Below are 11,604 nucleotides of genomic sequence, written 5' to 3' on the forward strand. Positions count from 1 at the left end.
CTACATTTTGTTTATCCACTCACCAGGTGAAATTCGATGTTTGGGTAGTAACCTGTTTGGGCTATTATGAATAAAGCTGCAAGGACCATTCATGTAAAAGAAAAAAGATGGCATAGAAATATATTTATTGATAGGGAAAGATTTTCATGACCAACTGTTAAAAAAAAGATTACTGAACAGTTTATACCATGTCAACCCATTTTTGTAAAGAATATATTTGATAAACAAGTAAGTTCGCAGAAAAAAGCCTAAAATGTTAATGATGGTTATTTCTGGCTATTGAGATTACATGATTTTTAAGTGAAAGAAACAAATAAATCGAGCAAAAGAATGAAACAGGCACTTCACAAAGGAGACTCTGCCAATAAGCACATGAAAATGTTTTCAGCACCCTCGTCATTCAGGAGATGCAAACGAAAGCCACAGCGAGATGGCACCACTGATAGCACTGCATGCTGGCGAGGATATAGAAACAAGAACGCTCAGGAGTGGGAAACTGTGCAACCGCTCTGAACACTGATCTGGCAGTTTCTCATGAAGTTAAACACGCACCTACCCTACGACCCAGCAAATGCCCTTTTAGGTATTTACCTGGAGAAATGAAAACATTGGACATAGGAAAGACTTGTGTGTGAATGTTCATAGCAGCTTTATTCATAACACTCCAGAAAGAAAGTCAGATTTCAAAAAATTTTAACTTGTTCTTTTCTCTTTTCCCAGTCTTGGCCTCAACAACTAGATTAGCAATAAACTAGAAACAACTTTATCAGCAGGAGAATGAATAAGTAATACTACTCAGCAAACAAACAAACAAACAAACAACAACAACAACAACAAAAAACAGCTTCTGATATACACAACACATGCATGGGCCCAGTATCATTATACTGAGTGAAAGAAGCCAGATACAAAAGGGTACATCTGTATGGTGCCATTTATGTGAAGTTCTGAAATCGCCAAAACCAATCTATGGCAAAAGAAATCAGGACAGTGGTTGCCTGTGGAGGTGGCGGCAGGTGGAGATTGACTGGGATGGGACTCAGGGGATATTTTGGGGGTTCTGGCAGTATTCTGTAACATGATGAGGTATGGGTTACACAGATGTATGCAACTGTTGAAACTCATTGAACCATATACTTAATGTCTGTCATGTCACTGTATATAAGTTATGATTTAATAAAAATGGGAAAAATGAAAAAGAAACAACAAATATTTTTGTTCATGTAAATATTCAAACTCAAAAAAAATGTAGAAAATATAGTAGAATGAGCATGCTATCATATTTGAGTAATCATTTGCTAACTCCAGTTACTGGCAGTAAATTGCTTAAGACACACATCATAACTGACATGTTCGCAAGCCAAGAATGATTGTGTGTTCATTTCCTAATGAAAGGCTGTATTTTCCCCCCTGACAAGTCTTATGTTTGAGAAATGGTAATATTTTCTAGCCTTCCCGGGGATTTCAATGGAATGTCAGAGTTTGACCCATTGACACCCACGGAAAAATGTGGTCACTTTCAAATACCAGCAGGGCTTCATTTTTAGGGATTTTTACTAGTCAACATTGCCTTGTAGGAGGAAAGAACCAGGAGTGATTGATTGCTTTTAAAATAGGCTCAATATTTTTGCTATTTCACCGACTGAAGAACTATAGTGATAGTTCATGCTATACTTCTTTCCATTCATGTTTTAAAAGATGAATTAAGGGAAAAATGAGGTAGATTAAAAATAAAGTGCTGTGGTTTTTTAAAAAAAAACAATTATTTATTACATGATCTTGAATATATTTCTTTTTGTAAAAGATTTTTTATTGATTTTTAGAAAGAGAGGAAGGGAGAGGGAGAGAGAGAGAGACATTGATCCACTGCCTCCTGCACGCCCCCTACCGGGGATCAGCCCACAACCCAGGCATGTGCCTGACTGGAATCCAACCAGCAACCTTTCAGTGGGTGGGACAACGCCCAATCAACTGAGCCACACTGGCCAGGGCTTGAATAAATTTCTTAATCATTCTGAACCTCGGTCTCTACATCAATAGCCATAAGAATAACATCCTCAAAGTGTCATAATGAAGATTAAATACTGTCTATGAAAAAGCATTGACAGATGCCAGAAGCTCAATAAATATTACTGTCTTCCCTTAACTCCTCAGAAAAGACGAGGATAAAGAACACTGCTTCTTCCACATTCCAGAGGCAGATACATTCTTTGGGGAATTTATATGAGACTATGGGTAGATGATGGTGGGTGGGGTGGGAGAGATGAGAGTTCTTCACCTTTTATCTTTCTGGAGCATCATGAACACTTTATGATAACGATGAAAATATCATTTGCAGTTTCTATTCTTCTCTATGAAAGAGTACCTGGAAAGCCATTTCTCCTTGTGTTTTGGTGGCCTTTGCTTTTATTGCCCCCTGGGAAGCACTGATCTGGATCCCAGCTGCTGTGTGTGCTGGGTCCCTTCGCTGACAGTGGAGACTTGGGTCAAATCCTGAACAGTGCTCCCCCGTGTGTGGGAAGGGAGGTCGGCACTTAGAGGTCTCACGTACAACCAAAGGCCAACTCTCTGCCCTTCCTTAAGTTTTGTTTACTAATAAAGGCAAGATCCGTTTCTGCCCCTGTCACCTGCTGCAGTGCCAGCAGGCTTCACCATGAGCCCAGCCAGATCCCTGTAATAAATTAAATGGAAAAAGAGAAGAGAGCAAAGTAAAGTGTTTTGAAATCTGATTTCCTTCCAGGAGTATTCAGGGTTACCTATTCGGAAGGGCAGGGTTGCACTAAGGTGTGTGCTGGGAGGTTTGCAAGCTAAAGTTTGTAGAAAACATTTAATTAGTTCCTTTAAGTCATCATTTAAAAATTTTTTCATATTAAAAGTGAAATAGCTTCTAAACTTCAAAAGGATGAAAAAATAAAACAGGTTCAGAGTGTTACAAAATAGCACCGAACATTTATACATGATGTAAGCCCACATAGTTGACTAAATCTACAATAATCTTCAATGTAGATCATATTGAAGCATAGTACCCTCTATTTTGTAAAAACTGTTTGAAATTTCCACTAGACATAAATAGTTCTTTGTTCTGTGAATTAATTCTGCTATTATTGGCTTCTGTATAACATGCTTGCTCTAATGATAAGAAAATAAGCTCAACACTCTGACCTAGCAAGCTGCTCTGCTACCGTCCCTAGCTACCCCCATACCAGGCGTCTTTTAGTTATCTGTACTCAACACTGAACTGTGTTGTACTCAAGGCTACAGGCTTCCTGCGAGATATCTACTAAGCACAGGGCTCTTTTGAAAACTTGCAAAAGGCACTGGAAGCCCCATATTTAGGAGACAAAGACATTAGAAAAGTATAAAGGGAAAACTTCCTCCATGTTGCTTTGCTCAGACTCTGGAAACAATATTCCTCTGAGCCCGCTAGTGTAATAAAGATTCCTAATTAATTTGCTTATTAAGGTGTCTTACGTTCAGCTCACTGATTTACAATATAACAATATTAGTATCTCTCATTTTATAAATGAGGAAATGAAAATTCAAATAAGTTATATGCTTACTTGGTCTCACATAGAAGTAAAGAATAAAGCTAAGTCTGGACCCTGGCCTTCTGGCTCTAAAGCTTTTCCCATTACACAAGTCATTAGTGTTAGATCCCAGTTTCAATTATTTTTTGTGTGTTTTCTTGTAGTTGTTAAGCCTCAGAATTTATTCGTTTTTAACTGAAAATTGTATCCTTTGGCCTACATCTCTCCAATTTCTAATTTTTTGTTTGTTGGTTGGTTGGTTAATTCTCATCCAAGAATATTTTTTCCATTGATTTTTAGAGAGAATAGAAGGGAGGGGAGAGACACATGCCTCCCGCATGCACCCTGACCAGGACCAGGGATTGAGTCTGCAACCAAGGTATGTGCCCTTGACCTGAATCAAACCCAAAACCCTTCAGTCCAAGTGGCCAATGTTCTATCCACTGAACTAAACCGGCTAAGTCTCAATTTTTTGAGGGTAGCTTTGGAAGAATGGGCCAACAGAAAACAAACTTTGGGGTAACCTTCTCTCACGCACAGACTGTGATAGTGAAGATCAAGAGAGTAGTGGGGGAAGAACAGGATGTGGAAACAGACACGAGATGCTGCACATGAACCTCACAGCAGTGGCTTAAACATGAAGATTTGAGAGGAGCCTTCGATGGCCTCTCTTGAATTTGGTCCCTTTTCATACATCTCCATACCGAGTTTACATCTCCTCTCCAGACTGTGAACAACCAATGCAGAGTGAAGAAGGAAAACAGAAGCACATATCATATCTAGAGTGTGCCAAGAGTATCATCAAAATGAGGAAGAATTCCAGGAATGTACACATATAACTTTTTTTAGTTTAAAAACAGGGTGCCTCGCTAAGAACAAAGCTTGTTTTTTTTTGTTTTTTTTTTGTTTTTTGTTTTGTTAGCCCAGTGTATTTTTGTCATGTTGACCATTGAAATTATTTTCCCAACAGAGAATTTTCCAGTAAACCTCCCACATCATTACAAACGTCCTGTTCTCAACTGTGGTTCCTCATAGACCCTCAAGTCAGGCAGAAAGAGCTGATATTCAGCAGAGAATTAACTGGGCAGGGTGTGTACCTAAATTTATCAACTTCTAAGGGAAGGAAGCTTATTGTATTGCATTGTATTTTATTTTGCTTTACAAAGCATTGCTTTTTATTTGTGGTGTGCCTTCGGATGTTAGAAATTACATTTTGAAGACAGAGACTTGGTTTAGCACAGCTCCCAGTACCTAAAAAATATTCAATACATGTTGTTAAAGTGAATGTTTCACATGTACTTCTCCTTGACCAAATAAAGAACATTTTAAGGGTCTAGATGAGCTTATAGGAATGGGCAATCTTTGAACATTGGAGGAAATAATTTATAAGGACTATAGTCCAAGTTTAAATCCTGGGTCCTTGAGCACAATTTTAAAAATGGAGCCTTTGATACTTTATTAAGTATATAGAACAAGCACCCAGCTAATGTAAACCTCCTTTTAAATCACTGGTTATCAGGCTTGACTGCACATTGGAATCACCTGGGGTGGAGTGTGTCTTGGGTTGTTTTAAATGCTACTGCCAGGGCTCAGCATGGAAACTTTCATATAATTGGTCTAATGTACAGGCCAGGCTTCAGGGTTTTGAAAGATTCCCAGGAGATTCTAATGGGCAGCGAGAGCCGAGTATCACTCTCTGATACGAATGAAGGCATTTACCCAGTCCCTATTAAGTACCAGACACTGTGCTAGGCACCCGTTACTCTTTATTTTCCTAATGTGGAAAGTGGGACTCACAGAGGCTGATAACTTGCTTACCATTATAGAGCAGTTGAGTGTTAAAATTGGAAAGCAGCAACAATACCAAAAGTCCTATGACCTTCTACCCGTTTTGCCATTTACATTGTAGAAGTCTAAAGGCTTTGCTAGTGACTACAGAAGCCAATGTAATGCATCAACCTCTAAAAATGGAGGCACAACTAAATGAAGACACACTCTTTAAGATCCGAATGTAGTTCAGCATGCTATGTGAAGCAAATTTTAAAAATGTGAATAAAAATAAATCTGGGTACAGAGACTGTTGGATAAATATTTCCTTTAAATGCCACATTCTATTCTTCAAAACCCAGCAATGTTTCCTATTGAATTAGAATGTCCTGGGAAGCTTTCAAAACCAGATTAATGTTAAGAAGGGCCAATGTCAGCCCTTACTGAGTTTGGCATCAGAGATGAGGAGCAGGACCTGGGTGACCACCATGAAGGGAAGGCGTGGGAGGGTTCGTGTGGGGGGCGGGTAAGAGATCAACCAAAGGATTCGTATGCATGCATATAAGCATAACCAAAGGACAAAGGCAGTAGAGAGGTGCGGACATGTGCTGGGTTGGGGCGGGCGGGGGGAGGGGGAGAACAGAGAGAGGGGGTTTGGCTGGGGAGAGGTAAATGGGGGAAAAAGGAGACATGTGTAATACTTTCAACAATAAATATTTTAAAATTTTAAAAATATATATATTTACTGATTTCAGAGAGGAAGGGAGAGAGAGACAGAGAGAGAGAGAGAGAGAGAGAGAGAGAGAGAGAGAGAGAGAGAGAGAGAGAGAGAGAGAGAATCATTGATCAGCCTCCTGCACATCCCCTACTAGGGATTGAGCCTGCAACCCAGGCATGTACCCTTGGCTGGAATAGAACCCGGGACCCTTCAGTCCACAGGCTGATGCTCTATCCACTGAGCCAAACCAGCTAGGGCAAGATTTTAAATTTTTTAAAAAAGAAAGAAAATAGGGGCTGAGCTCTCCCCATTGTAAACTAGCAGGCTATGGCGCTGAGATTGTGCATCAGTTACAGATATCCAAATGGCTTTGAAACCCAGGGAGCGGCTATTCAGTTAAGAACAGTAACTAAGAAAACAAACCTTCAACCAAACACAACTGTAACTGTGATAGAAAAGCCCATTGTCTGCTTGAAGGTAGCTTGTGATTTTAGTGTGTGTGTGTGTGTGTGTGTGTGTGTGTGTGTGTGTGTGTGTGTTTGATTTGAATAACCCTTTACTCTACTAGTAAGTGCTATACCTCAAGTGTCCCATCAATGCTTCATTTTTCTCTCTAAATTTCTCTCTTTTCAAGGTCACTCCTCTCTCCTTGTGAACTGTTTGTCTATTGGCTAGGGCAGTTGTCTGCAAAGTCATTAGTCAACAGAGCCAAATACCAACAGTACAACAATTGAAATTTCTTGTGAGTGCCAATTTTTTTTAAAACTTAAACTTCTTCTAACACCATTTCTTCAAAATAGACTCGCCCAGGCCATGGTATTTTGTGAAAGAGCCACACTCAAGGGGTCAAAGAGCTGCATGTGGCTCACAAGCCGCAGTTTGCCAACCATTGGGCTAGGAAACATATGGGATAAGCAATATTAGTGAACATTTTAAAGTCCTGTCTGGAGCAGTAAGAACTGTCAAATTCAGACAGCAAGATAAATAGAGACAAATGCAGATGAGAAAGGGAAGTAGACACTAAGAATAAAATTGGCAGGTAGAGAAAGTGACGGGCAGGTAGTTAAGAGATAAAAAAGAAGAAACAGCATAAAACAAATAATGAATGAGACAAAGAGAAACTGGGAGAGAGAATAGAGAGAAACAGAAACTCAAAGAGAGCTAAGGCAGGGATTGGGGAGAAATTGAAGAGGGGAGAGAAACCGAGAGGTAGCAAAGAAAATCTGACAGGAGACAGAGAGATGAAGGGAGAAATGGAAGGAGGGGAGAGAAGGGAAAGGGAAGGGAGGGGAAGAGAGGAGAGGGGAGGGGAGGAGGAAGTGAGGGAGGAAGGAAAGAAGCGAGGGAGAGAGGAATAGGCAAGTTGAGAGAGAGGAGTATGGAGGACAGGTTGGGGTGAGTAGGGAGATAGTGAGCAGAGAGGAGTGTGGAAAGTTTGTGTATTCTCATAGAGAAAGGAGAAGCCTGACTGGTTAACCAGAAGGGGCAGCCTTTCTAGTCAGGGCTGCTGAAGGGCATGAGTTTAGACATCCTGCATAGAAGCAGGATTCCTTCCCCCCAAGCCCAGTCTGTGCTCCATTTGGAAGGCAGGAGGAAGGTGGCTTTCTATGTCAGCACTCCCGGCCACGGGAGGACCTCACAGAATTACAGAAGTTGGAATTAAGATCCTAGTGGTGGACGCATGTGGTTTCTTGGCCATCCATTTACCCCATTTCCAGTAACAGCCTCCAATGTTTGTGGGGGAACCACCCTTCCCAGCCTTCGGTCCCCGTGGTTTTTATGGCCCTGACAGTACCTCCCCACCACCGCCATTCCAGGGACTGTGTGTGTGTGAGACCCAGGCTTGGCACCTGATCCAAAGCATCAGTTTCTCCTGTGGTTGGTGATGGGTTCAGTGACAGACACATAACTCAAGGGAGGCAAATCAGAGCCAATCAACCTCCCTCTGTGGGTTTGTCTGGGCTGCTGGGTGTGCCCGTGGAGGCAGACTTGAACCATGGAGAAATGTTGGCTGGAGCTAGGGTTGCCATCTCGCCAACTTGCAAAGTCTGAACATGAAGCCAACAAACAGAGCAGAGGGGAGTAAAATGCAGAGCAGTGGGTTCTTGTGGGCTCTTCTGAACACTGACCATGCTGTTTCTGAAGTCAGAACTATCTCTAGGCTTTTCATTTGCAAAAGCCAACAGATTGCCTTTTTCTTGAATCGTTTAAACCACTTCGAGTTAGGTTTTCTGCACTTGCAACCAAATCCTAATTGAAATAATGTCTTGGAGATGGTCTGTCACCACATTCTACAGAAACTGAGTTTAAGTAACTGAAGATCTTAGCCAGTTGGTGGCAGCATATGAACTGAGCTTTCAGCTACCATGTACTCATCTGAACTCTTTTATTATCTCCTCTTATTTTATTTACTTGCCTATTTATTTAATTTTAAGTTCTTTAAAAAATTTGATTTCAGAAAGAGAGAGAGAGAGAGAGAGAGAGAGAGAGAGAGAGAGAGAGAGAGACTTCTTGTTCCACTTATTTAAGCATTCACTGGTTGATTCTTGTATGTGCCCTGACCGGGGGTCAAACCTACAACCTTGGTGTATTGGGATGATGCTCTAAGCCAGGGGAGGGGAACATCCCACCCACTGGCCATCTAAGGCCTATGAAATCATTAGGTCTGGTCCTGCCAAGGCATTATGGGTGAGTTAATTAAACGTTTGACCAAATATAGCAAGCTAATTTTTAAGTTGATAAGTTTGTATGGCTAGAGAATGATGTAATAAATATCCAAAATGGTCCTTGGCAGAAAAAGGTTTCCCACCCTTGCTAAGCTGTAGAGCCTATTTAAAATAAATGTTTTGAACCCAGTGACTTCATAAGCGTTAGAAATGCCAGCCCTAAACAAAAGTGCCAGCCCTGGGCAATGTTTACCTTTGCTCAACCATTTCCCCTTTCTAGGATGTCCCGTCTCTCCCTTCGTAGCCACGGAAAACAGAATATGACAGATGTCACAGATACTTTTACGTGAACTTAACAAATAGAACCTTTACTTTCTCAAAAAGAACAATAAAAGAGCCCAAAGGAGTACATTTCTAACTCAGGGTTTCCCAAACTTTGCAGCATGTGGTTAGAGGACACATTTCAGAACCTTCTCAGAATTCTCTGAACTACCAGTGAGCACTCGCAGTGAAAACTTACCAAAGATCCTGAGAAATGTCCCTCACCCATCAGACTTCATTGTGTATTACAGTGTTTTTCAACCTTTTTTGGGCAAAGGCACACTTGTTTCATGAAAAAAATCACGAGGCACACCACCATTAGAAAATGTTAAAAAATTTAACTCTGTGCCTATATTGACTATATATAAAGTAATTCTCTTGAATAGGAATCAAATAAACACAAAGAAAGTATTTTATAATTACTTTATTATGAAATATTAAGTAAACAAAATAGTGAAAAATTATAAAATTCTTGTCTTGTCTGCACCTACGGCACACCAGGTAACATCTCGCGGCACACTAGTGGGCCGCGGAACAGCGGTTGAAAAACGCTGGTGTATTACAATAGATCCACTGGACAGCTGGTTACAAAAGACTGCTGGGCTCCCTCCCCTCAGTCTCAGCTACAGTCAGTCTGGTGTGGGGCCTAAGAATTTGCATTTCTAACAAGATTACAAGTGATGTTGATGCTGCAGATCTGGACAACGGTGTCCTTTGAAGAGTGCATTTAGATTGAAGTGTCTAACTCTGAGAGGGCACGGCCAGGTGACTAAAACCTCAACATTCCTCTGCTCTAGTCCTAGGAGTTAAGCACCCACACCCACGCACCAGCAGAGGTCTGCTAAGCTTGAGGGGCAGCCTGGGTAATGGTGGGAGGGGCCCCTGGTGTCCCATAGGGAGCCCACTTGTGAATCAGATGTGGGGCCACAGCCAGGAGTCCATAAGTGCTTGGATCTGCAGATGCTTGTGGGGTGGGAAAACATTTTTTAAAAGTCCTCCCATGCTGGGAAGGTGGAAACCCTCCATAGGGCCCATCATTACATCTCTGCTATTCTGGGGTGTATAGTTCTCTGGGGCTGTTTCAGGTCTGTATGCAGGATCAATTACATCATTCGCTGGACCCAATACAAAATAGAAATACAGAGCTGGATGGAGGTTGAGGGGTCAACTCTCCCTCCCACAGGCCCTAAGTGCCAACAGCAGTGACGATCCCCAAAAGGTTGCACGCGTCACATAGCTACTCTCAGTCCCTGAGTTGAGGGTGAGCATAGACCCCTCAGAGTTGCACACCTGCAGCCTGAGGCCAAAAGGGGGCTACCTAGAATACCACCCCCAGGTGCCATGGGGTGTGTGTACCAGGCCCTGACACCCCTACCCGCACCACTGCACCGAGGTCCATGCCAGCTGTGGAAGGCCAGGTGGGGCCTGTGGCACCAGGGGCAGGGGAGGGAGTGGTGGACAACCCAACCCAGGAGACAATGGGAGGCAGGACTGGGTAGGAGCCATGCCTCCAGGCCCTGGTGCACAGACCATTGTCCTGTCAAACTACTCTGCTTTACAAATCCAGATGCACAGATGAATCAATGAAGAATTTCAGGTTGGCCAAAGCAGAGCATTAAACCCATGTGCCAGACTCTTTGGGTGTAGTGCCCTGTGCCACAGCACTGGCTGCATACCATGAAACTGTCTTGCTTTGTACTCAGATACATGAAGGCCACAACATAGCTTTCATTTCTTGTCCTATATCCCTTCCCTGGTGCCATGAGACTAGACCTGTTCTGGCTCTTGCCTGGAATGGAGTTGGGGCAGCAGGATAGACAGAGGAAGTTAGTTCCTGGTATAATAGGAATTATTGGAGGGGGGGGGCAACAACCCTATAATTATATATTTTAAACGTTTTACCAGCCCCAGTTGGGTGCCTCAGTCGGTTGGAGCATCGTCCCCTGCACAAAAAAGGTTTCGGGTTTGATTCTCAGGGCACAGACCTACCGTAGGTCGTGGGTTTGATTTCTGGTTGGTTATAAGGGGGACACCTCTACAATGAAAGGACATTTTGGGACTCACAGTACTTGTAGTGAAGATGCATTTGTGATGCTCATCTGCCTTGCTCTGCATTGGGGAGGAGAGAAGGAATAAAGGAAAAATAAAAATCCCAACATAGTGTCATTCTCTTTCCCATGAGCTGAATCCAGATGTAAATGATAGAACAAACACTCCCGGGAGCAACTGGAAGGAAAAAAGAGGAGGGCACTCCTCCAAAGGAGACTGGGTCTTTAGAGGACCAACGTGCCCCCAAGGGGGCCATCTGAGGGTAGTTACCTCAGGCCAAGTAATAGCTGACTCAGGGGGCTTACATAGTTTACTGGCCTTTGGGATTGCATGGGAAGGTGCAGGGAGTGGATTCTGTGGCCAGACCAGTTCCATGTCAATAAAAATTCTTGCATACCCCAATACATGCCAGGTTGTAGTAAGTAATACAAAGTTTGGATAAAACCAAAAACACTGCGCTAAAGTGCATGAATGGTTCCCTGAATCCCCCTGGACCTGAGTTTGACTTGTAGAGGGTTTTAACTTCTCCATTTGGTGCCAAATTTGCCATAAGTGA

This window comes from Pipistrellus hanaki, assembly GCF_964339955.1.
Source record: "Pipistrellus hanaki genome assembly, chromosome: 7".
In the NCBI taxonomy this organism is placed as follows: Eukaryota; Metazoa; Chordata; class Mammalia; order Chiroptera; family Vespertilionidae; genus Pipistrellus; species Pipistrellus hanaki.